Source organism: Schistocerca cancellata, chromosome 12 (genome assembly GCF_023864275.1).
Source record: "Schistocerca cancellata isolate TAMUIC-IGC-003103 chromosome 12, iqSchCanc2.1, whole genome shotgun sequence".
Lineage (NCBI taxonomy): Eukaryota > Metazoa > Arthropoda > Insecta > Orthoptera > Acrididae > Schistocerca > Schistocerca cancellata.
The window spans coordinates 79,074,277-79,097,834 of record NC_064637.1 but is presented as its reverse complement, the minus strand read 5'-3'; the positions used below and the strand labels follow the sequence as shown (position 1 = coordinate 79,097,834).

Sequence of the window (23,558 nt, the reverse complement as noted above, 5' to 3'; positions counted from 1 at the left end):
GCGTTTAACCTCAAGACTACGGTTGTAGTCAAGAGTAATGTACTAAGACTGGAGTCAAGACTTCCTCTGGGAAGTGCCGCAGTCTACATGTTGCTAGATCGAGCATGTTGCCAGACATAGAATTCTGAGAGGAGCATGACTGTATTGTCCACCTTACGTGAACGACTCGGCGGTCAATTTTTTGGTCTGAGACTGTATCTACACCACATATTGCACGCTTAAGACCCAGAAGAATTAAAAAAAAAGTAGTTTATGAGAGCAACGTTAACCATAGCGTTCGAAATATTCATAGTATTGTATACGTGTGTGTAAACGCCTTCCAATGACCACTCAAGAAAGACAAGGATACACAGTCTAGCTTCAATATTATAAATACGCCTCAGTTTGTGGATGAACTCAGAATTAGGTTGATAATAATTTTGAAAATATAGCAGCACTGTACCCATTGGTGTTAAACTCGTTTTCAACCAATGATTTCCACAGCTACAGGGATACTACTTGTGATACCTCTTAGACAAAATACTTAAGCAGTGTTATCAGACGAAAAGATCAACCTGACACAAACTGTGGAAAGTTTGTTTTACAACCTTCGTACCTGGATATTCAGCTTTTTCCTATTTGAGATATCTGTGAACGTTGCTGCTTAAGACGATTTAAGCAGAAACTAAATTCCCTCAGCTTCGACAATGTTCTTAAGAAATCGTCTTATCGGCACTAAAACGTGGTTTGTGAATTGTTTACCGGCCGTACTCTTCCGTATTTTGCCGGTTGGAAGGCGAAAGCTTACTGACAAATTTCACACAGAAATTACTGTTACAGTGTACTTATGGAGCCAAATGAGTCAATTGCGTATTTTCCGGTGAGAAAGAGCACTGGCAAACAGTCTTCGCTACATTAGGTTATTTAAAGTGGTGACTCTGAGCTAGAATTTATGGACAGCGACTAAGTGTAAGGTCAACGTTTCGGATGCGAGTTTTGCGACTGTGAAATACTTTTATACATTATACAAGCGAATATTAAATTTGCACTAATATTGCGAAAATTTTGTACTTGGACAGCTTAGAATGAAAATACTTCTGTTTATTGCAAAGGAAAACAATAGATTTTCTAAAACACTGTCTGTCATACACTACTTGAAACAGGTCATGTCGACCAAATCATGTGGAAGAACTAACAGCAACGTATATCGGAAGGCAGTAAGATCTCTTGCCTTTTGGTTTGTCAGTACTCGATAGCCATTTCTAGGCGAAAGTAAATGAAGAAAGGCAGTGCGTTTTTGTTACCAAGTAACGTCTTCGTCAATTACTTTAGATTTAATGTAATCTACGAGTAATTGCTGGTGTTTGATATTAACATGAAAAGGATTCCGTCGACAGGGAAAGATCCTGTTCTTGGGAAACTACTTCTATAGTGACAAAAAGGCACTAAATGATGTTCAAGCACTTGTGTGACAGCAGCAGTATGAATAAAATGATATTAATAATAACAGTAATAATCGAATTATCCGGCAACTTCACACTTCACAGTGGATTTTCTCGAACTAAGAAATTTGCTGAATTTGTGAAAAATCAAAACGGCTTCACATCCAGCCTATAATGCCTAGAAGAGTCTTTACATCCTGCTGACATGAGAATAGCATAATCTCTGCGTCAGAAGCTTGCTTCTACTTGACCATTTAATAGACTCGCATTCTTTCCACCGTGACTAATTTTGTAAGCTAAGCACATCATCCGTTACAGCACACTCCTGGGGCTGGGTAATGTGGCCACAATGGTCTGGTGGAACGAGCTATCACAGGTGCAATGCGTGGGTTCAGGAATTTACTTTTAAGAGGCACAAACAGATTTATTTTACCTCTGGTAACCTCAAGAGAAAGACGTTATAATCCAGAATCCGCATTAAACATCACGCTCCTTCATTACCAACTGGGCGGAGCCGGTTTACATTGGGAAATGACACAGCGGAAGTCATGGTAAAAAGAAATACAGTCGCCAGTAAGCTTACTTACATTAGAAAATGTTATTTTATTTGATGAACCGATAGCCATTTAAAGGGACAGGGCTCTTATTTTACTTGTACTTGATTGAACTAGAGACGTTTAAAAATTTGGTGCTGGACTGTGATTCGAATTCGTATCTCCTCTTTCGAGGATCTGAATCTCTCGGAACAGTAGAGTTCAGTCATTTCGTTCCTTTTCCCAAGACTGCAATCTTCTCTAGGTCTCCTCCAAAGGTAAGTATGTGGGTCTGAAACCTGATCCAGTACAAAAATATTCATAATTTCATTTCTAGCTTTATCAAGTGCACACCCACCTGCTAGTGAAAATTAACGCACAATTTCAATGTCTGTTCATGTGTTGCCAACAATCGCAACAGGTGTCGTTATTTCTGGTCAAACACGCACACATCTTACTGTTCGTGAGTAAGCAACTGATACTTAAGCTATATTCGTGGATGCACGGTAGGTGTGCAGTTCGATTGTCGCTTAAGCACAAAAGTTTGTATCCTTATTTTAGATTCAGACACCTAGCGGCTCGTAAGAAAAACCGATACGTAACATTTGATTTTTCTTAGTTAACAATCGGATTACGTGTTGGGTTCGTATCTCCGTCACAGAACTTCACATCATGCACTTCATCTTTAAATGCATGCACACTTTGTTACTTCAGAATGGAGGTATATCAGACATCTTTCGTGCTTAGATAACAGGGATGAAAGGATCTTGATAGGAGTCACGGTTTATTACAAAAATTGTCGTCTTTTATTTTCAAGTTTAGATTTGGTTACTGGTATTGGCAAAACTTTCGGTAATTCATGACTCTTCATGGCTAATCATCAATATGATGTGATTAGATTAGATTAGATTACATTAGATTAACTCTTGTTCCATAGATCATGAATACGACATTTCGTAATGATGTGGAACGTGTCATTTTAATGAAAGATTTCTTTAAATACCATGATTCAATTTCTTTACAACAATTTTTTACACTCTCTCTCATTGCTTTTTATTTCTCTCAGTCTCTCTCTCTCTCTCTCTCTCTCTCTCTCTCTCACACACACACACACACACACACACATTCTTTTTTATTTTTATTTGTATGTTGTGCTCGACTATCGGCGAGGCACGAAAACGCCTGTGAATGACTTTCTTAGTTTTGAGTGCACTTACGAAAGAAATATAAAAACAACAATGAGAGTTACTGACTTATGATGCTCAGTTTGCAGTCAGTTCTGAGTATTATTAGTAACTACGCTCCAGTCCCTAAACCTAGTTACAGAAAGCGAATCAGACGCATTACGTATTCCAGGCCGTAGCAGCCGCGACTTGGAGACACCAGCTATGGTCACTTCCCAGACCGCTGTAGGATCACATCGGTTCGTCTTCTTCCTGCTGGTACTGTAACTGAGATTTGGCAACAAGGCAACGTATGTTTGGCAACTCTGTGATCGACGAGTTACTTCCTGGTGTGCACGGAATTAAGCCTCAAAGTTCACTTGATTTTACCTGTCATTTCCATTGAATAATCTGAGTTATTATAGCTTGAAGGGTAACAAAAGATTGAAAATTTACGGTTTTCAGCCCAGGAAAGTCGTTGCAGGTGGAAATCGCAACTAATCTCGACCTTTAAATAGCGGTTTACGAGTTCTAGTTACTATTGCCGTCGTAATAGGAAGCTGAGACCCCTACCTCCTCGCCAGCTCTGTGGTAACGTGCAGACCTGTGAAACAGCGTCTGTTATGATTCGCAGTTCCAGTCTCACTGACTGAAACGTTTTTATCCCTTCTGTGAAAGAGCTACAAGCAGTCAGATCAAACATCAATAAGGAAATCGCAAGAAAATGCTTTCAGCTCATAGTGCAATGTTGAAAAACACAATGCTGCACAACAGGTAACGCCTCTTTCCGCTGCTGACAAGCGAATTTTGGGTTTCTAGGAATACGTAACTATATTTATGAAATGCCACATTTGCATACCTCTTGAGTATGACACAGTATACCAATTAAACACAGACCCAATCAAAATCTAAGTGAGTAGTATTTTACTAATTCGTGTCGATAGAGGCATGCTTGTGTACAGATACTTTCGTCGTAAGGTTATCATGGTTAGTTTTATTTCATTTCTTATAATAAGTGCACAATTTTCGTAAGGTTTCCTTTAGTGTTGTTAAAACAATAGTAAACATGAGAGAGAAATCTTATCTATCAACGATATATGCGAATTCTCTGATGTTACCTATGACAGTCTGACAATGCACATGCAGTTTATTGATTACATGCATGTAGAAAATTTGTTCTGAGTTAAAGCTGTCAATCAAAGTTTGAAGAAGAATAAAATATCACTACCACACGACGGCTAATGTAGAAAATACTTTTCTGACATATTATGGCACGATGCGCTCTCCCTGCACATCTTCGAGATGATTTCTGCTGCCTGCTGTCTATTAAACCTGAATAGAACAAAATGTCACAGTAGTTAGTCCTTTTTCCACATGCGACTACTTTGGGTTGAGAAGTGAAGGGAATTATGTTCAAAGTTCCATTAGATTGATAACTTCAGCAGAGAGCAGAATTGCGTTTTAAAAAATGTAGCACTGAATGTATTCCAACTCGCGACATCTTATCTATACTACAAGCTGACACGTAGCTACAACAGCTCCAGAGCTCGGCAACTATTCCTCCAGAACTTTTGGATTCCACAGCACTGTGAGATTATGCATATGGCCAGGTCTTGACTTCTGAGTGACAAACAGTTACAGCTTTTCTTTTGGACTGAACGACGTTTTCTAGTAACAGATAGCGCAATAGAATAGCTCAAGTGGAAAGGAACACTTCCTATTTAAACTTCTGCATCCTACAATGTTGGCAGCTGTGTGTAGGTGGCAGTAACGTGATTTTATTTCTGTGATTACAAAATAGTCGAATGTATGCACTGGGTAGCCGAGGCAGCTAGTTCATGGTGATTCGGTCAACCAAGTAAATGAATTTACTGAACATGCTGCAAATTACTACAGGGAGCCTGTGTGTCAGAATTCTCATACAGTGTGGCGCAACTGCGTTACGATAGAAAAATGACTCGCAGAGAAGAGGATTTAGTGGTCTGTTGGACGGATGGTAGGTTGTTATACCTATGCTCTGGGTTCGATTCCCACTTCTGTCAATGATTTTAGATAGGGAGAGACAGATTCCATTCTCTCCTGGCTACACCAAGTGAAGGAGATATAATGGCTGCGTGGCCTGAAAATTCACATTAAAGATGATATTCCTTCTTTACCAAGTAGACGGTAGGTTGAACCACAATAAAGTCTGGAGTGGCGACATGTAGAAACTCTATCACCAGTAACCTTTCTTATACTAGTTATTTATTTCAAGTGACGACACAAACGCTATGTATGGTCACAGGACACTTATTCCATCTTTTATTTGAGCTTCTGTATGTCGATAAAATTGCTTCTGAACTGGGAATGCAACTCAGACCGCCCTTAACGCGGAATTTGATCCCTTCGTGGCAATACAGCTCGGCTACAATTTGTTGTTTGTTCAAAACTGCAGATTCCTCAACACCTTCACATATTATGCGTGAATGGGATCGAATCCTGGCCCGGCTCTAAAGATTTAATTATGTATTATCAAGCTCTAGCATGAGAACACCTATCTGCTGGTGGATAATAATTTTGATTTTTAATGTATTTTCATTCGCCGTCAACACTAACGATATCCGACGTTTTTAACTCCCAGTGAGACACAGAACTATTTGCGAGATGACTGTAAGTTCAAGATGCTATTCTGAGCAGCTGGCGGAGAAAAATTCGGTAGCTGACGTCTCTTTGTGTGTAGTCAACAACGATATGTGTGGGGCTCTATTCCCAGTGAGCGCTGAACTCTTCGTCATAATATTTCAGTTCAAACATGCTCACATGTCACTGCTGGTGCAACAAACCCATATTTAACGTTAGTTTTCTCTAGAATAAAACAGCGATAGGTGCCGGGTTGGAGTCCTGGGAAGGAAAAAATTAATGTTTCGTCTCGTCATTTCAGTTAAAACATCTAGTTACTGCCGCGAAATTCCGATATGTCACATGTGACTGTGCTTCGATAGCAATCCGATTAGGTTCCGGGTTCGAATCCGTGTCCAACACACAGCTTTACCTCACGGCATTTCAAGTAAGTTACTTGTGAAGAAGCAATATTTAACATCTCTCGTAGTTCGTTAACAGGGACAATAGATGCTGGGTAGGAATTCGCGTCTGTTAAAAATGTTTGCGTTATGCAATTGATATTTGCTAACTGATACTGTCTAAAATCGAGGTATATCACTCTCTGTATGCCTAATCAGGAATGACTGTTAGTTTCCGACAGTCACGAAATCTTTGCTTAGTCTGCATGAGCTGGGTTTGAATCCATATGCAGAACAAGACGGTTCGTCGTGTCATTTAATGTTCATACATATTCTCAACTAACTGCTCGTGAATAACTTAAATTTTTAATGTCTTTTTGTGTTAAATAGTTCAAATGATTCAAATGGCTCTGAGCACTATGGGACTTAACTTCTATGGTCATCAGTCCCCTAGAACTTAGAACTACTTAAACCTAACTAACCTAAGGACATCACACACATCCATGCCCGAGGCAGGATTCGAACCTGCGACCGTAGCGGTCACGCGGTTCCAGACTGAAGCGCCTAGAACCGCACGGCCACATCGTCCGGCCCCCACCATCTGGTATCATTGCATTACCTTATAATCCATTATATATAATCATTTTCATAGTACACTTGATATTATAGATGAGTAGGACACAAGACAGGACATAGATAATGTCCGTTTGACGTCAACAGTGTGTAACATTTTACTTTTTTTGAATAGGACTATGTTCCTCTCCAATAATTTTTAGATTAGTTACAATAAGCTTACGCTGCAAGAGAATTCGCTTGTATTTTTCAATATGTGGTCTGTTGTCGGTTTGAAGGCCTTCCATAACATCGGCAACGTAGTGCAACTCCACCGAGAGCTGTCTGGAGTAGGGTGGGGATAGCTATGTGAAAGTTGCGAGCTGTCGAAGACGATCTTCATATTCCTAATGCGATTAGGACATCGTATACTCTTGACGACGTTTAGCACCTGTGCGGTCAGTCACCCAATTTCAGAATTCATTTTGAGTAATCCTGCTAAATTCCCAAAATATTGTCTTTTTATATTGATGAGTAATATGGATAGTCGTCACGTTCATGTGCCGTCTACAACGCAAATTTAATGTTACTATCCTAGGAACTAACCTGCAATACGTTTTGTATTTCATAATCGGAACTATCAGCATTAACCGTCATCAGAGCAATGTCAGGGAACAGAATGCAGCAGTGCCTACTTGAGGACCTGCTTGAGTTGTGTTCTAAGGAAAGGGTAGTTGCTGGTTCACATTATATTACACTAGCGAGAAGTAACCACTTTTCCTTTTCTCTGCAAACATCCAGAACTAAATGCTAAGAATATATTTGCATTGTGCCAACTCAAAGATCAATAGATATGGATATAGATATAGATTTTTATATTTAAAGTCATTCTCGTTCTGCGTTGGAATAAACATCATTCATTATTTGCTTGTTCTTGTTACGATTGTTATTGTCATTCTCTCACTCGCAAGAGCCTTATGCTGATGCTGTATGAATAAATTATGCCATTGGATACAAAGCGGTTTAGTTTTGAGACCTAACCCACGAGGGGCGAAGGCACAGTGGTCTGCTTCAGGAATTCCAAGCAATAAAACACAAAAAACAACCCAGGAAGGGTTCGAACAGCTACTTTCACGCAGAGACATGCATTTGGAATCTGTTCATCGTTACGGGGTCAAACAAGAGGGTAACATTACTGAAACAATGATCGGGCTACTTAGTATATAATAGAGCATACAGATTTCAAGGAGGAAACGTATGAAGACGCAGACTTCCTCGTTATCAATATGTGCGGCATATCTTTCGTGTTAACGAAAGTAAATTCCCGCTTTACCTCTTCTTACGTGTCAAATGAAATGAATGCCATGAGGAATAGAATATTTGTTGACTGCGTCTCTTCTTGCTTCCATCCTTACCAACATATTTCTTCATTCTCGTGGTAATCATGACATTCTATGTGCATGCTGCAAACGATTGCAAGTGGACAAATTCGACATCGAGGTGCAAAGCGTTTGGTATCTTACATTATATTCAATTCGAATAAGCTTCCGGTGTATTTTTACTTCGTTTCTATTTTTAGATGATTATGAACGTTACGGAAATTTATCTCACATGCTTTATGTTGAATGAGAAACATTGAATGATCCGTTTTGCTTTCCCTACGTTGAAATGATATAATGTCGGCGTCAACAGCCTTCTTCCACGCCGGAAGCTGAAACTTGTATCATTCTGGATTAATGATAATTGAATGTCTCATATGTATACATAGCCCACAAGGCGACGTCAGAAACCATCAGGGGAGAACGCCGCATAAAAACCAAACGTGAGCGCGCGTCACCACTCTGAAGAACCGTATCGGAGAATCACGGCAAACATTTCGCTGAAGAGCTGCCTCGTTAGAGAGCCGAGAAATGGCATCGTCGTAGCAAGTATTTGTCAACACTCTGATAGTGCATTTACTTCCGGGTGTAGGTCGGCGTTATCTCGCTAAATTCACTTGACATTCGTTTTCGACATCGAAGACTCGTACGATATAATCCACTGCAAGATGACACAATTAGAAAGTATATTTAATTTCTGGACTCCAAGAACGGCGTTCTTCACATAAGTAACACCTGTTTGTGTGTGCATTCGGGAGGACGACGGTGCAATCCCGCGCCCGGCCATCCTGATTTAGGTTTTCAATGATTTCCCTAAATCGCTTCAGGCAAATGCCGGGATGGTTCCTTAGGAAGGGCACGGCCGATTTCCTTCCCCATCCTTCCCTAATCCGAGCTTGTGCTCCGTCTCTAATGACATCGTTGTCGACGGGACGTTAAAACAGTAATCTCCACCTCCTCTGTTTGTGTGTTTAAGGTTGCGTTTTGAGGCGCAGGCAACATCGCAGTGACTATAGTCCTCCTCTGGCCGCCAGTGTGTCGTTAGCTCAGAGGTTCCCTTGTGCGTTGCAGTGCTTGTACTATAAGTTCGAATCACGGTAGAAGCCGCTGACTACAACTTTTTATTTTCCGTTTTAATTAATGGAGTTGCAAACTGCTAGTAAAAATTTCTTATGCGAAATCTGAAGAATGCCTTTAAACATCAATCTTCGTCCGATTTCGACTTAGTAAATTAAGTTAATATCATGGATTTCTGCTTTGCAAATTCCAAGGTGCTTCACTGTAAAATAGGTCCTGAAAAGATTCAAACCGACTGTCAACGATATAAATTTGAGCTTTGTTCGTCATATAGGTCTAACATGTCGGAAGGTTGTTTATGAAGTGCACATGTTCATTAATACAGTTCCCATCTTCTAAATTTTTGCCATAGCATTTAACTGTAGACGTTTTCTAACACCGGCGTTAGCAATTCCTTTCCGTTCTCTGAAACCTTCAAAACGACAAATTTTTCTGGTTTAAATCTGATGACCTTAACTATCACTTCCGATCAACAATAAATACTTCATGAACCCATACACGGAACTCCAAATGTGCAGTGTGCCTGCACTGCTACAGAGCATGCATTGCAAGGTATTCACACAGTTTATCGCATAGACTTACCATAAGGAATGAAACAAGAACTGTAATACACTTTACACCACAGACGCTCACTCTGGCTTGACGAAAACATCCAAACATTGACCAAAAGTTGCACAAATAATTAAGTTTGAAAGGAAAAGAAACGAGGTATGAAGCATTTATAAATTCATCGAATGTAGTGAGGTGGTTTAATTTCGTCCCAGTCTATAAAATTAATTTCGGGCCATACTCAGCTCTTGCCGATTACCCGCCTACTAATCAGGGCGTCTGTCTCCGTTGCTTTTGAGCGTGAATGGAAATTGTAGAAATTTTCTGTGGAGCAACATTTAATAATAAAGCGTTTTAAATCATCAAAAGCGATGAGCGGTAGCAGGCGCTTTCGATAAAGAACGGGGGAGTGCAGCGCCGCTGCTGTCGCCACGGCCGCTGCCAGTAGCCAGCAAATGGATCCCGGAGCTTTGCCCCATACGGCGTTCAGAGGAGGACAGTCTGCAGGAAATCTGCCGCAAAATCGTTACTAGATAAAATTTTGATATCGGTGTGTCACAAAGCGAAATAGATTGAATCTGCGCTACCATTACATTCACGTCTTCAGCATTCAGACAGAAGAGGCTATAAAAATATTTTATGCCAGCTGCTCTCGATCCACTGACATTATGAACAGAAACAACGCACGCTACCGCTAGACCACAGGCGTAATCAGCCTAGAGTCTCTCTATCTTGGGACAAGTTTTCCTCCAGGAAGTGCCGCAGTCTACAGTGTTGCCAGATTGTGCAGATAACCGGACTTAGAAAATTAGCGAGTTGGCCAGTTTTTTTGTCCTATGTCGCGATTGGCGCGGATTTAGCCTCTGAAGCGGCCGGCCGCCGGTCGAGTTTTATGTCAAAGAGTGTACATGAACTTTACTTTTAAAAACATGAGTAGAAGGCTTAGATATATCATGCAAGATTTATTTTCTGGTAGATTTTTTATCATGATATCAATGTAGGTAAGATGTAAAGAGAGATAGAGAGGGGGCAGGTTTTTTTTTCATAACTGTGAAGGCAAGATTTGTCATTGAGTAGGTAGACTGGTGCCGTATCTGTGTTGAAAGATATTTCAGTTCCTTCAGGAAAGTCAAATTTCTTGCCAGGTTCTTTTCTATACTGTTTGCCACAATTCTTGCCAAGTAACTCATTCTGCGAAGTTGGATTTGTTCTGTATGTTAATACAGAGTGCATCCCTGTGCTTCTACTAGTCTGTTAATTTCAGAAGTTTGGACGTATCTGACTTTTCATATTCTTACTTAGTGCTTTCAGTATTGTGGATGATATTATTCTGTATTTTGTTGCTCGTGAAGAAGCTTATTGTTATGTCGTACAACTTGAAGAGGTTGGCAATTTGGTATGAAATCTTCCTTAAGGATGGTCAGCTTATTACAAAGATGGTCTTCCTGTTTGTGGGTGGTTGTCCAGAAATTGGTTGGTTTAATTTATGTATTACAGCAGGGTTGTATTCATTACTGATTTTACAATTTTTGTTTCTTTATATCTTTTACTTGTATCCATTGGGTTTTTAAGCATGTGATTAAACATTCTCCTGAAGAACACTTTTTTTTATTGATCTGGATAGCAAGAAGAGTTATGGATGTTAACACTGGTAATTGTTGGCTTCCTGGAAATTTCAGCATTTTTATATAAAGTTTTGTTAATGTCATCAGGTGTTTCATTTCTACAGTGAAGTGCATTGAATTTTGTGGTGTCATTTATTAATTTCTTCAGCTAGATTTTCTATTTCCTTTGGTTGTTCTGTTGAAAAGAATGAAATGAGAGTGTTGCAATTTTCTGTATTTACACTGAATAAACAGTCGTAAACATCCACAGTGAATAAACTTAATCTAGGTCCCTACAGCTGTTGTGCTATAATCTAGTGTAAATTCCTGCAGATAAGAAAGGGATTTTGAACTTGTGTTCATATAGTTTCCATAAGCTGCACTCATATGCAGTACTTGTAGAAATGCTTCTGGTTGTTATTCATTACAGTGGTTCTACCTGACAGCAGTTTCTAGTGACTTATTAATGCATTATTGTCCCAATAGTAATTTTTGCCATACTTTGTGTGTTTCAGGACCTGCACAACCTGCCAAGCAGAACACTGCCGCCTCCTGACAGTTCTCTCAAAACCCGGTGATGTAAGCACGGGGATTAGAATGCTTTTGAGTCTCGCAGCCAGACCACTAACAAGGTTTTGCCTCCTGCTGAACACCAAACACACAGACAGTCTGGTTTTCTTTTTGTGAAAGTGAAAATTGAACCATTGCGGGTGCTACGATTGTCAGTTTCTATTAACATGACATAGACAGAGTGGCAGGTATTATAAAAAAAGAAAAGGAAAAGAGCTCCCATATCTTGGCTAACTGTTGTTTACTTCTTTGATTTGTTAAGCAATGCACTAATCACAGCAGAATGCCAAAGTTATAAATTGTACGAGGTGAAGTGAGATATTACACTTGAAATCATTACAGCCCACTATAAAGTAGTGATTGCTTCTCCCAAGTGATCAAAATGCGGTCCATAAAGAAACCTTCATTATTCCAGTAGGCAGTGGGTCATTGATGTTTAGTATGCTTGAGAGCTGTTCTTTGTTCACACAGTTAGTGATCAACACAGTGTTGCTCATGAAAAATAACATCTTAGGCGTGTATTGACCTAACGAAAACTCCTAGTTAGAGAGCAAAATGTGTCTTTAAAGATAATTAATTCCAAATGCAGTCATTTGAACTTTTTACTCACTGAGGCAAGAATTCCTCTAAAGTTTGAGATGGATGTAGACACTCCTGTTAATTTTGTAATCAATGACAACTGGCTTTGGCCAAACTTATTACTACTCACTACCTGTTACGTGTTCTGATAATGAATTTACACATTTGTCTATCTGGCATGGCAGTTCACAATATTTTTCCCTTTCTTCTGTGGTGGTGGTGGTGGTGGTGGGGGAGGGGGGGGGGGTTTGTTCTTTCGTGCCCCTAGTCAAGAAGACCAACTGTCATGGTCTTAAATAGTCCTTGATTGGCATACGTAATCCTTACTTTGTGCTATCAGTGTCACTAGATCTTTCAAAGGAACATAAACAGTTCACTTCATTTTTCTGCCTCTTCTCAGCCTTGAGAACCCAGTTCCATGCACCACTAAGATTATATAGCCACTGGCCTGATTGAAGTGATTCTCACACATTCTAATTTCTCGTGCTTCTTTCGCAACAGAAACCCAGCATGTAGAAGTACAGGGGTCAAGATTTTAATTTCTTAAATTTTGTTCTACCTTTGGTGTTCCACATAGCAGTCGAAAAAGGTTTGGCTGGATTCACCAGTGTAGTAACATGGTGTACTACACATCACAGAGACCCTGAGGCAACCTGTCCATAATATTTTGTTTATCATTTTGGGCCCTAGGACAATGCCTATTTTGCTATTTGGAGAACCATGCAGAGGAAGGAGCACCATACGTAGTTTATCCCGATTGTTCAGTATCATTTCTCGATGTCCCAGCTTTATATCACTTGTTTTGGAATCCAAGTGGTTCTCATCACAAACAATTGCAGCTCTTTCTATCATTGTATTTAAAACACCTACCTTCTGAACTGGATGGTCCGAAACCCTGCACCCTGAGACAAACACGAGAGTGTGGTGGCTTGTGGTACACACCTTGGCCCATCTGATTTTCATTTTACCAAAACATCTAAGATTGGCAACCTTCCTTCTCTCACAGTTGACATGAAGTTGATCATGGCAAATGTTGAAACCTTGAGGCTTTGCTCAAATCTGAAGATATTGTCATGAGAAACTTTGTTCTCACTCAAAAGATTTCTTCACATCACACTATTTAAAAATATTGTTCAGCATATAAAAAGGAAACTTTGTTGCCATTGTGAAGGAACTATCCTGACACTAGTTCCAGGCTACCTGATGTGTGTCACACAAAAAGAAGTAACTATTAAAGTGTAGCGTACATACTCACCATGTGTCATAACATGAGAGAGAGCAAATTATAATATATATTTCCATAAACCTTCAAGATACTTTCATTCTGTAACAATATGTTGTCTTCTCAAGTAGAAATATTTAATTTCCAGCTAAATACATATTGCTTACATGCCTGTAACAATATTCATACTAAAAAAACTTTAATCTAATTTATTCCGCACATGTAAAGCCACTGGCTCAATGCTGCAGTGATTATAATTTATATGGCTCAGTAAAGCAGTTGCTGGTTAGTTCCCCATCTAAAAATTATTTAGTTCACACAACCTCCCAAATGTGCACACAGTATTCAAAGTTGAAATACATACTGAATTGCATGTTATTTATGTTCACTACCTGGCCTGTCTTTTATGTGAACTGTACATCAAAATAGAAACATTATACATTGGGCCTGCCATAACCTTGTAACACACATTTCTCCAGCCTCCCCCCGAACATGTTGTGCCTCTTTAATTTCACCTCTTATGGAAAATTGCTCCCTGACTTGTGTTTCCCCTTTGAAAACAACCAGTGGACAGTGCAAATACATAAGGCAGCTGGTAGGAGCCACACTTTCCCATGTAATAAATGAGTGTAAGAAACTTGGCTTCTTGTTAGATACATTCTTCTGAAGCAGAAATGGGGTATTGGTTCTTGCTAACTTGTCACTACTCAAACAACATTTTCTTATAGTTGCTTTGGATAACAGCTCACATTTTTATAAGTTGTAATCTTACTTTCTTTCATAAATGTGTATTGAGGATTCCTGGTGTGACTGGGTGAAATAAAATAAAAGTCTCATTTCATTTACTTTTAGTTTTTTCTTTGCTTTCTACTAAACAACATGTTCTAAAAAACTTGTCTATTAAGCACTGCTTCATAAAATTCAGTCAGACATATGCTTCCAACATAAAGGAACTTGCAGACCACACAGAAGATCTGACAATTTAGTTTCATTTTGGAGTAGAACAACTGGTGTTGGCAGTAAAAATTTTTATAATTTTGATGTGGAGCAACCTTACTTACCTTCTATTGTTGTGACAGAAATACTAATAAAGAGTTAACATCTGTTATACTGTACTTGGTCCAAGCAAGTTTATTTCTACAGTGTCTGCTAGGATGCCATTGTTTATCAATGAACAATATAAACCACATAAAAGTAAATGAGAACAACAGGGTTTAGGAGCATACTTGGCACAACCATTGTAGTGGAAGTGCTTCTGCTGTGATTAACATTGTGTGAATGTTTCTAACTGGATGATAATAAGACCACGGTGAGTACTGGAACCTGCAAGATATTGGTAATTACTTGTACTTGGCGGTCGTTCCCTGAAAGTACCTTATCTTGCTCCTGCCCTTCTGCAATAATATAAAAACGAAATAGTGTGTCTTCCAGTGTAGAGCCTCTTGTAGAATGTTAACATTTTAAGGTAGTTCCTAGAACATGTTTCAGTATTCAGGTTGCAAAAGAAATTTTAGGAGCATCTGTCAATATTTTCAATTGTATAACTGTGTCGAAATGTATGTACGTGTCATTCAACAGTATTGAGTTTGTAAATATTTCAAGAGAGATGCTCTTTTCAATTTATTAAATGCCACGTCAGTAAAGTGGCAATCTATGGGATCAAATTGAGGCAAATGCTCTGAATACTTAAACGTTACTTCCAATTGGTCAGAGAAATGCCGTTCTGCATGGTACAGTTTTAATGTTGAAACTGATAAGGCCTACAGATGCACTATTGGTTATTTATACTAAACACAAGCCTTAGAACAAAATGAATAGCACTGAATGTAAACAAAATTTGAAAGAGGTTTTGTTTTAATGACTAAGTGCTGGCACAGAATACATTGACTTGTTTACTAACAGAGTTTGTAACCTTCGAGTTTTGTATTGTCATCACAGATGATAAGAGCTAATAAAGTTATTGCCAATAACAATGAACATGAAGGAGTTAAAAGTCTGTCTTGTATCAATTGGCCAAAATTGAAAACTATAATTGGTTAATGTGAGAACAAGGGGACATAAGTTGCTGTATCCACTGTGACAACATAATCTGGATCTTAGTGAAACAAACTCAAATGAATACAGATAATATTTAGTTATATTTATTAGCTATTCTAGTTCCCCTCAACAATGTAAAATTGCCTTTGGCTATGAGTTTTAGCATTATTGCAGCAAGAGAGAATGAATGTAAGGTATTTCAGTGTGTACAAATATGTTGATGAATTTTCATTTTCAACAAGCAGGACTTTCTGGTTGTAGTGTTGCTTGCTGTAGGCATACAATTTTAAATGTATTGGACCTAATTATTGTTTCTATTGTAAACATGACTAGTGTTAGTGTTCATATAAAAACAGTAGCACATATTATGTAGCTCTACTTGCTGAAGAGTTACTCAGGTCAGAATATTACAACCTATTTGTAGCCCACCTTATTGGTGAAATTACTGTAGATGTGAAGTTTCATTTAAGTTGTCATTTGGAACAGAAGCGCACAATAAAGTTTTTTGAGACCAGCAGAACTGCTTTTCACCCATGTATGTATGTAGGTAGGTAGTTCTAACAATTTTTCGTCCAGTGAGTCTTCCACCTAGCCTATGGTTTCAACACTATGTAGCAGTGACAGACTGCAGGTAGATAATAGACGACCGCCAAGTGACCATCGGAATACATCGATGTTTCTTAACCTATCTGTTTCTGTAAGTTGATCATAAAATTAACCTTTAAGTAATATTACGCATGTTGAGTAATAAAAATAATCAAGTATATAGCTGCACATTAAATAGTGTTCCATGGAACTGAAGTGCCAAATAATTAAAGAAGTAAAACAAAGACCACTGAATAAGACAGGACACAATGTTTCTTGTAACAGGTGTAGTGCATTGTTACTAAAGACATTTTCAGAGAAAATATATATAATGTATGGTCACAAATTATAATGCAGTGTTTGTTAATGTTGTAACGTGCCTACGAAACGTTTATGGTTGAAATTTACTGTTTTTTTCTGTAAAAGATAGATGAATTAAAAAAAAATGCTAATCTTCTTAATTTTGTGGGTTCCTTTGTTCCCATTACCTATAAGAGAAATATTAACAGTGAGGCTGTTTTGTTTTTCTGTACAGCATGGAGTAATTACTTTGTAGCTTACCCCAGAAGTCTCATCACTAAATAATATCAGTTACATGAATATTATAATTGTACGGTTAAAAATGCTGTACTGCATGAAAGACATGGTAATTCTACAGAGTTGCAGTTCTACTACCTTTGAGCTGTGTACATTTTTAAGTTACAGGCGAGTATCGGCTTTATACTGTAAATGTCTTGGTAAACTTTCCAGTGGAACAACCAGAAATCTGTGTGCAAATTAACACCATGTAAGCAGTGTAGGTAATGGTGACAGCTCTTTTCATATACAGGGTGTATTAAAACAAAACAAAAAAAAACTACATACACACAATGTTTGAGTGTTTGGGAGAGAAAAATAATGTTTTTTATGTGATTTCCTCTAAATTTCTTTTTTATAGTGGGAGACGATGTTGGTGTATGAAGCACTGCAGAAGAACCTGTTACCAGTTCATTATTCACACTTGGTTGTTTTGAGCAAGCATATTCCAGTTGTGTCATAATGTAGACAGGCAATACTTTCAGAAATGCCCATGTACCAATAGTCACACCATCTCTTGAGCATTACTAACATCAAAACTTTAACGGATCGATATCAGGAACATGGTGCACACCAGTCACATGTAATGAAGTGTATCTCTATCTCCTCTGACCCCACAAATTCTTAGTAAATGTAGTTTTTTTTACGCAATGTATACAATTTTTTTAGGAGCAGCTTCATTTCTAATGAACCAGCTTTAAGCCCAAGCAGGCCTGAGAGTAACAACCTCAGGATAAAAGCAAGTAGCTGTACAGGACAGAAGAGTTGGAGCTTGACTAAGGTAAGTCAGAAAGTACCTTTGTCCTTGAATCACATTACCTGTCATGACTAGAGAGAGATAAACAAACCAAAGATAGTTCAACTGTTAAATAACCCCCCTTGCTACCCACACAAACTGTTTAAACATAGTTTCCATCATAAGCAAAAATTTACATTAAAAGGTGATGGGCACTTCCATTGAAGTTCAAAGTATGAGGTGCATCCTGAAAGTAAGTACCAAATTATTCTACTGCCACTGCAGCACTTGTGTTGTAGGTTTACACATTTCTCTGGTTCGTTATCTTTCCACAGTTGACACTGGAGCTAAATTTTGTTGTATTTCTATTTGTTAGTGATCATTCAAAATGTTTAAGACAACCTCTGAGCACAGTGACTGTGAAGTGCACTCTGTTATGTTGTGTTTCAACACACAGAACATTAAGCCAGCTGAAATTCATCAACTTGTAGATACTTAAGGTGAGAAAGTGCATGAGACTGTTTGCTCAACTTTCATGGTGAACCATGTATTGGGCAGCCTTCTGTTGTCACTGAGGGTATGGGTGAGAAAATGAATTAGAAAATTCATGAAAACAGATGGTTCACAATAAGAATGTATTTCAGAAACTGTTTTGCATGACTCAGTCATAAATTGCTTAAATTTTTGTGAATTGTGTTCCAAAAATGCCTACAAAATTATGTACCTTGGCAGGGTTTTGACATTTCAGCACTGAATACAGTGATGAGGAAGATCGTGACTGGTGATGAAACTTGGGTTTTCCATGACACTCCAAAATAAAAACAACACTCTATGGAGTGAAGGAACTCACAATCCAACAATACTCCTCCTCCCCCCCCCCCCCCCAAGCCCAAAAAAAAGAAAAAGAAAAAAAAATCAGAATGAAGTTGTCAGTGCAAAAAATCAGGTGAAATGGATTCTACGACCAACAAGGCATTCTGCTTGTTGAATTCCTTCTCAGAGGTGAAACCATGAAAGCGGTATAATACTGTAAAACACCGAGGGAACTCCATCACACTATTCAAAACAAAAGATGCGAAATTCTCATTTGGTGGCACTGAAAACCTTACTAAACAGTTCACTTGGGAACAGTTCGACCACCTGATCTCACATCTTCTGACTACCACTTTTACTTCATCATCAAGAAGGATGAAGGTGCTTCAACACCAATGATGATGTAATAAAGTGTGATCAGTATTGGACGTCTTCACTGGTGGTATCTTCCTATGAAGAGGGCATAGAAAAGGTGGCTTACTGCTATGACAAATGTCTTAACAATGGTGGCTGTTATGTAGGAAAAGAGTATTTCTTCAAAAAAACAAATTTTGGTCTGAAGAAATGTTTTCATTAGTCCTTTTCCCCACAATGGTACTTTCTTTTCTGGCATGCCTTGTATATTTTAATGTCTTTTGGCTTACCAATGTGGGTATAAAAGTTGACAGAGAACATCCCACATCCTCTTCTTTACTGCAGTCACATAATGGGGATACACAAAGCCAATATGAATCACCTGTTTTCTATCAGCAGCCATGTTTGACCATGAGTTGTGTTAAGAATGTTGTTGAATCTTCTGGATCATACACAGGGTTATTCAGCTGCCCCTACCATAAAGTTTTATGGAAGCTGCAACATCTTCAAGAACCACACCCATGATTTTAATCTTCTCTCTTCCCTACATGCACACTGTTAGTCCTACAAAAACAATGAACAGGACCTTTTTGTATGAAAATTAACTACATTAAATTTTGTACTGGAATAAGTTTTTGTTGGTGACCACAGTTATTGTGTTATTCAAGAAAAATGCATTTGGGCCTCTAGCAAAAATGTACGCCCCCCCCCCCCCCAAAATGGCTTCATTAAATTTCCCACAAAAAAGTTCCTGTTCATTTTATGATGAATCTACATTGGAGATTTAGTAATGCAAAACATTTCAATCTGAGAATACTTTACGTGATAGAATAGCAATGACCTTGCATGTCATTAGGGTAAAGTTAATTTGCCGCCATTAACATAATATTTATCCGCCATTAACGTAAAATTGATTTTTCAGCACACTGTAATAAAAGACTCACTTCAGATGAATGGACAATCAAAGAGAACTCAAACAGTTATTTTAATAGTATTTGTAGCTCCAATGCAGCATTTACTGTGGGCAGTCCCTGAGTCTAGACTGTCAGTTTTTTGTAGGGTGTACTACTTTAAAAAAGCACTCCGTCTTCAGGCCACACGTGGCCAATTAGGACAATTTGACCGCCATGTCATCCTCAGCTGAGGGTGAGGAGGAGCTGGCTCTCCCACTCGTTGTGATAGTTTTCTTTGACCAGAGCCGCTACTGTTCGGTCGAGTAGTTCCTCAATTGGCATCACAAGGCTGAGTGCACCCCGAAAAATGGCAACAGCGCATGGCAGCCCAGATGGCCACCCATCCAAGTGCCGGCCACGCCGACAGTGCTAAACTTAAGTTATCTGACTGGAACCGGTGTATCCACTGCGGCAAGGCCGTTGCCCCTACTACTTTTACATGATATTTTTGATTGTAGATTAGCTCCAATGGCTCGAAAGAATGGTCGTTTACCATGTTATGCACATTTATATTTTCACTACAACGACACAGCTGGTCCAATTTCGACTACAGGTGATGGTAGCCATAATGACGGTGCCAAGCGTCAATTGTACATTAGTTGCACCCAAGTGTGTAGGCATCACAGCATTCATGACATTTAAATTTGTTACTTCTTTGCTACTATATTCGCAATAAATTTCGCAGACAGTATCTGCATATGACGCTGAATGTACCTACAAAACTATATCATTATACGACACATGTTCCAGGAGATACGCCATAAAAACTCAGGAATAGGTCAGACACTGCATAGTACGGACGTGGACGCACGGCTGTAAATAAATGCCTGGGCAACGCCAAGTTTTTCCGCTAGTCATCTATACAGATAAAAAATCACCAATATTGTCCACCAGCGTATTTTTTAAAAACCTTTATTTTGTCATCCATTTTTTCCTGTAAAAATCGTAAATACCGTGCACCAATGTGTTTTTAAAAACCGTCTCTTATTGTCATCTCTTTTTATGTATTTATGTATGTATTTATGATTGAACTTGTGTAACCTGTGGCTGCAAGTCCCCTCCCTTTATGGGGGAATCGAAATAATGAACAACGGAAAAAAAGTGTGGGTCAATTTCTTCCTCATTTTTCGGAACTTCTGATAATAGTAAATGGTTGGCTTTTTGAGGGCGTGGTAGGTAGATACAAGAGATTAGTGTAGCGTTAGAATTTGGGTCAGATACAGTGCCAGGAGGTTGTGTTTCTATCTGCCTAGCTTCAGAGTACTTCACCATCTACTAAGTGATGCGTTTCAATGTAAATGGTTTGTTCTGTGCTAGGTCTACTCTTTACTGCACAATGCTGTTCCTTCGATGCTATTAAAACCAGGATGTTAACAAAATATATGCTCAGTGGCAGACGGGAGTCTGCAGAAGTATTTCCAGAGGAGGGGTGGGGGGAGGCGCGTCGAGATTGGAGTGCATGATTCTGAAACTGGCACTTTGTGTACAAATCAGCTGGTCAGTTACGAGGTGCATCAAGCTACAAGACCCTAACTCTATAAGCGCTACAACTGGTCAAAGCTAAGGTATAGCAGTATTGTGAAGAATTCTTATCTGGAAGAGTATGAGTATACTGTGACCAATAAAAACTCTTCACTCCAAATTCCAGGGAGGGTTGGGGGCGATGGATGAAAGTGCTCCTTTGCCTCTCCTCCCCTCCCCACCTCCTGCCCTCCCCCTCCCCCACCCCCTACTGGACCCTGTGGCTGGCCCGTTCATTTTGAGAACCTTAGAGCTGCAGTAACCGTTCTGAGAAACTGTTCTAGATGTCCTTGCGCGTCGCTCTTACAACTCCAAACACCAGTGGGAATGGCGGTTATCGCTGATACAACTGGTTTTCGCCTCTTATCAGTTTCTCCAGCTTCACTTTAACCTAATTGTTAAAGCCTGTCACAAAACCAATTCTTGTAAAAACCTATTTTCAGTCTTTAATTTACATTATTTCCCCTAATAAACGTAGAAATCGAACAAAGATTAAAAAATTTTGACTTTCAGTTTCTTCATTAATGGAATCAAAACGTTAAATTAAATGCTTTATGGGCATGGTGTCTGTTCTTTCGGACATGTCCGAAAGAACAGACACCATTGATGGCCTGCAGCCGTCTAGAACGAAATTAGAATTACACTCCTGGAAATGGAAAAAAGAACACATTGACACCAGTGTGTCAGACCCACCATACTTGCTCCGGACACTGCGAGAGGGCTGTACAAGCAATGATCACACGCACGGCACAGCGGACACACCAGGAACCGCGGTGTTGGCCGTCGAATGGCGCTAGCTGCGCAGCATTTGTGCACCGCCGCCGTCAGTGTCAGCCAGTTTGCCGTGGCATACGGAGCTCCATCGCAGTCTTTAACATACACGAAAATGGACTGAACGTCATCAACGAGGAAGGACACCATCCTACATTCACAGGGCATGACGGCTCCTCATCCAACATAGACATCACCCTTGCAAATAACGCCGCGACTACCTACATACTAGACTGGACGGTACACGACCACATTACCACGAGTGACCATAATGTTATCACGCTAACTCTACAGAAGACAGCAAACAACAACACTGCAACACAACCCAGAAGACTGCTCTTTCATAGGACAGATTGGGACACAGTAAGACACAAGATACAGGAACAATCACTGCAGAACATCAGAGGCAGTGTTGACTACAGAGCACACAAGTTAACAGAAATCATTACACACATACAAAACACCTGTATCCCCACATCACGCAAAACAAAACAGCAGACCAGCCCTTGGACAGCACACCTAACACAACTCAAGCAGGACACCAGACGTAGACGTAGACTCTACCAAAGGGCAATCTCAGACAGAGAAAGACAAGTAAGACTACATGAATACCGGCTTGCCAAGGACAGATACAAACAAGAACTAAATAAGACTAGAAAAGACCAATGGAATGACTACGTAGCAAGACAAACACAACTTAACATATGGGGGGAACCTTACAAGATCGTGACCGAAAAAATCAAGAGCCCACTGGTTCTGGGAACGCTACGACAGGATGACGGGGTGATGACTAAAGGATGGAGAGGCACAGCGGAGTACCTGCTAGGCAAACTCCTTCCTGACGACATCGCCACCACAGACACACCTGAACAAGCAGCACTGAGACGAGAACTCACCACAGCCTACACCACACCAACCGTCACCTGTCCGTTTGTGCAGGAAGAGGTGGCGATAGCGATCTCAGAACTTAAAAATAAGAAAGCGCCTGGACCAGATGGTATCCACTCTGAGGTACTAAAACAGATAGCACCGCAGATCACCCCATACCTCACAACGCTGCTGAACGACGCATTAAGGCTAGGCCGTGTGCCTGCAGTGTGGAAAGCCTCTAGGGCGGTCATCATCAAAAAAGCACCAGACAAAGACCCCTCAGAACCCAAATCATATAGACCCATATGCCTCATCAATACACTCGCTAAAACACAAGAAAAACTCCTTTGCAAAAGACTACAAACACATCGCACACTTCGGGGACTGACACCACACCAATATGGCTTTCGGGAAGGAAAGTCTATTGACGATGCAATCAACAGAGCACTTCAAATTGTACACAACACACCTACAAAGTACACACTAGCCATTATGATTGACATCTCGGGTGCATTTGATAATCTATGGTGGCCGGTCCTCTTCAAGAGGCTCAGACACCTGCAGGTACCGGAATCCCTGTACAACAGTCTTGTAGACTACTGCAGGGACAGAACAGTCGCTTGGCACATGGACGACAAGAAAGTAATCAAACGCATTACCAAAGGTTGTCCACAAGGATCGATCTGCGGCCCCA

General features: G+C 39.7%; 1 long non-coding RNA gene across 1 annotated transcript in view; it reads left to right on the top strand.

The window, feature by feature from the left end:
* Positions 1–16,726, top strand: part of LOC126109380 (uncharacterized) — a 124,221-nt gene extending 107,495 nt beyond the window's left edge. Inside the window, exon 2 of the long non-coding RNA XR_007523682.1 lies at positions 15,114–16,726. This is a non-coding gene — a long non-coding RNA (uncharacterized LOC126109380). The remainder of the gene's footprint in view (positions 1–15,113) is intronic.
* Positions 16,727–23,558: the final 6,832 nt, after the last annotated feature.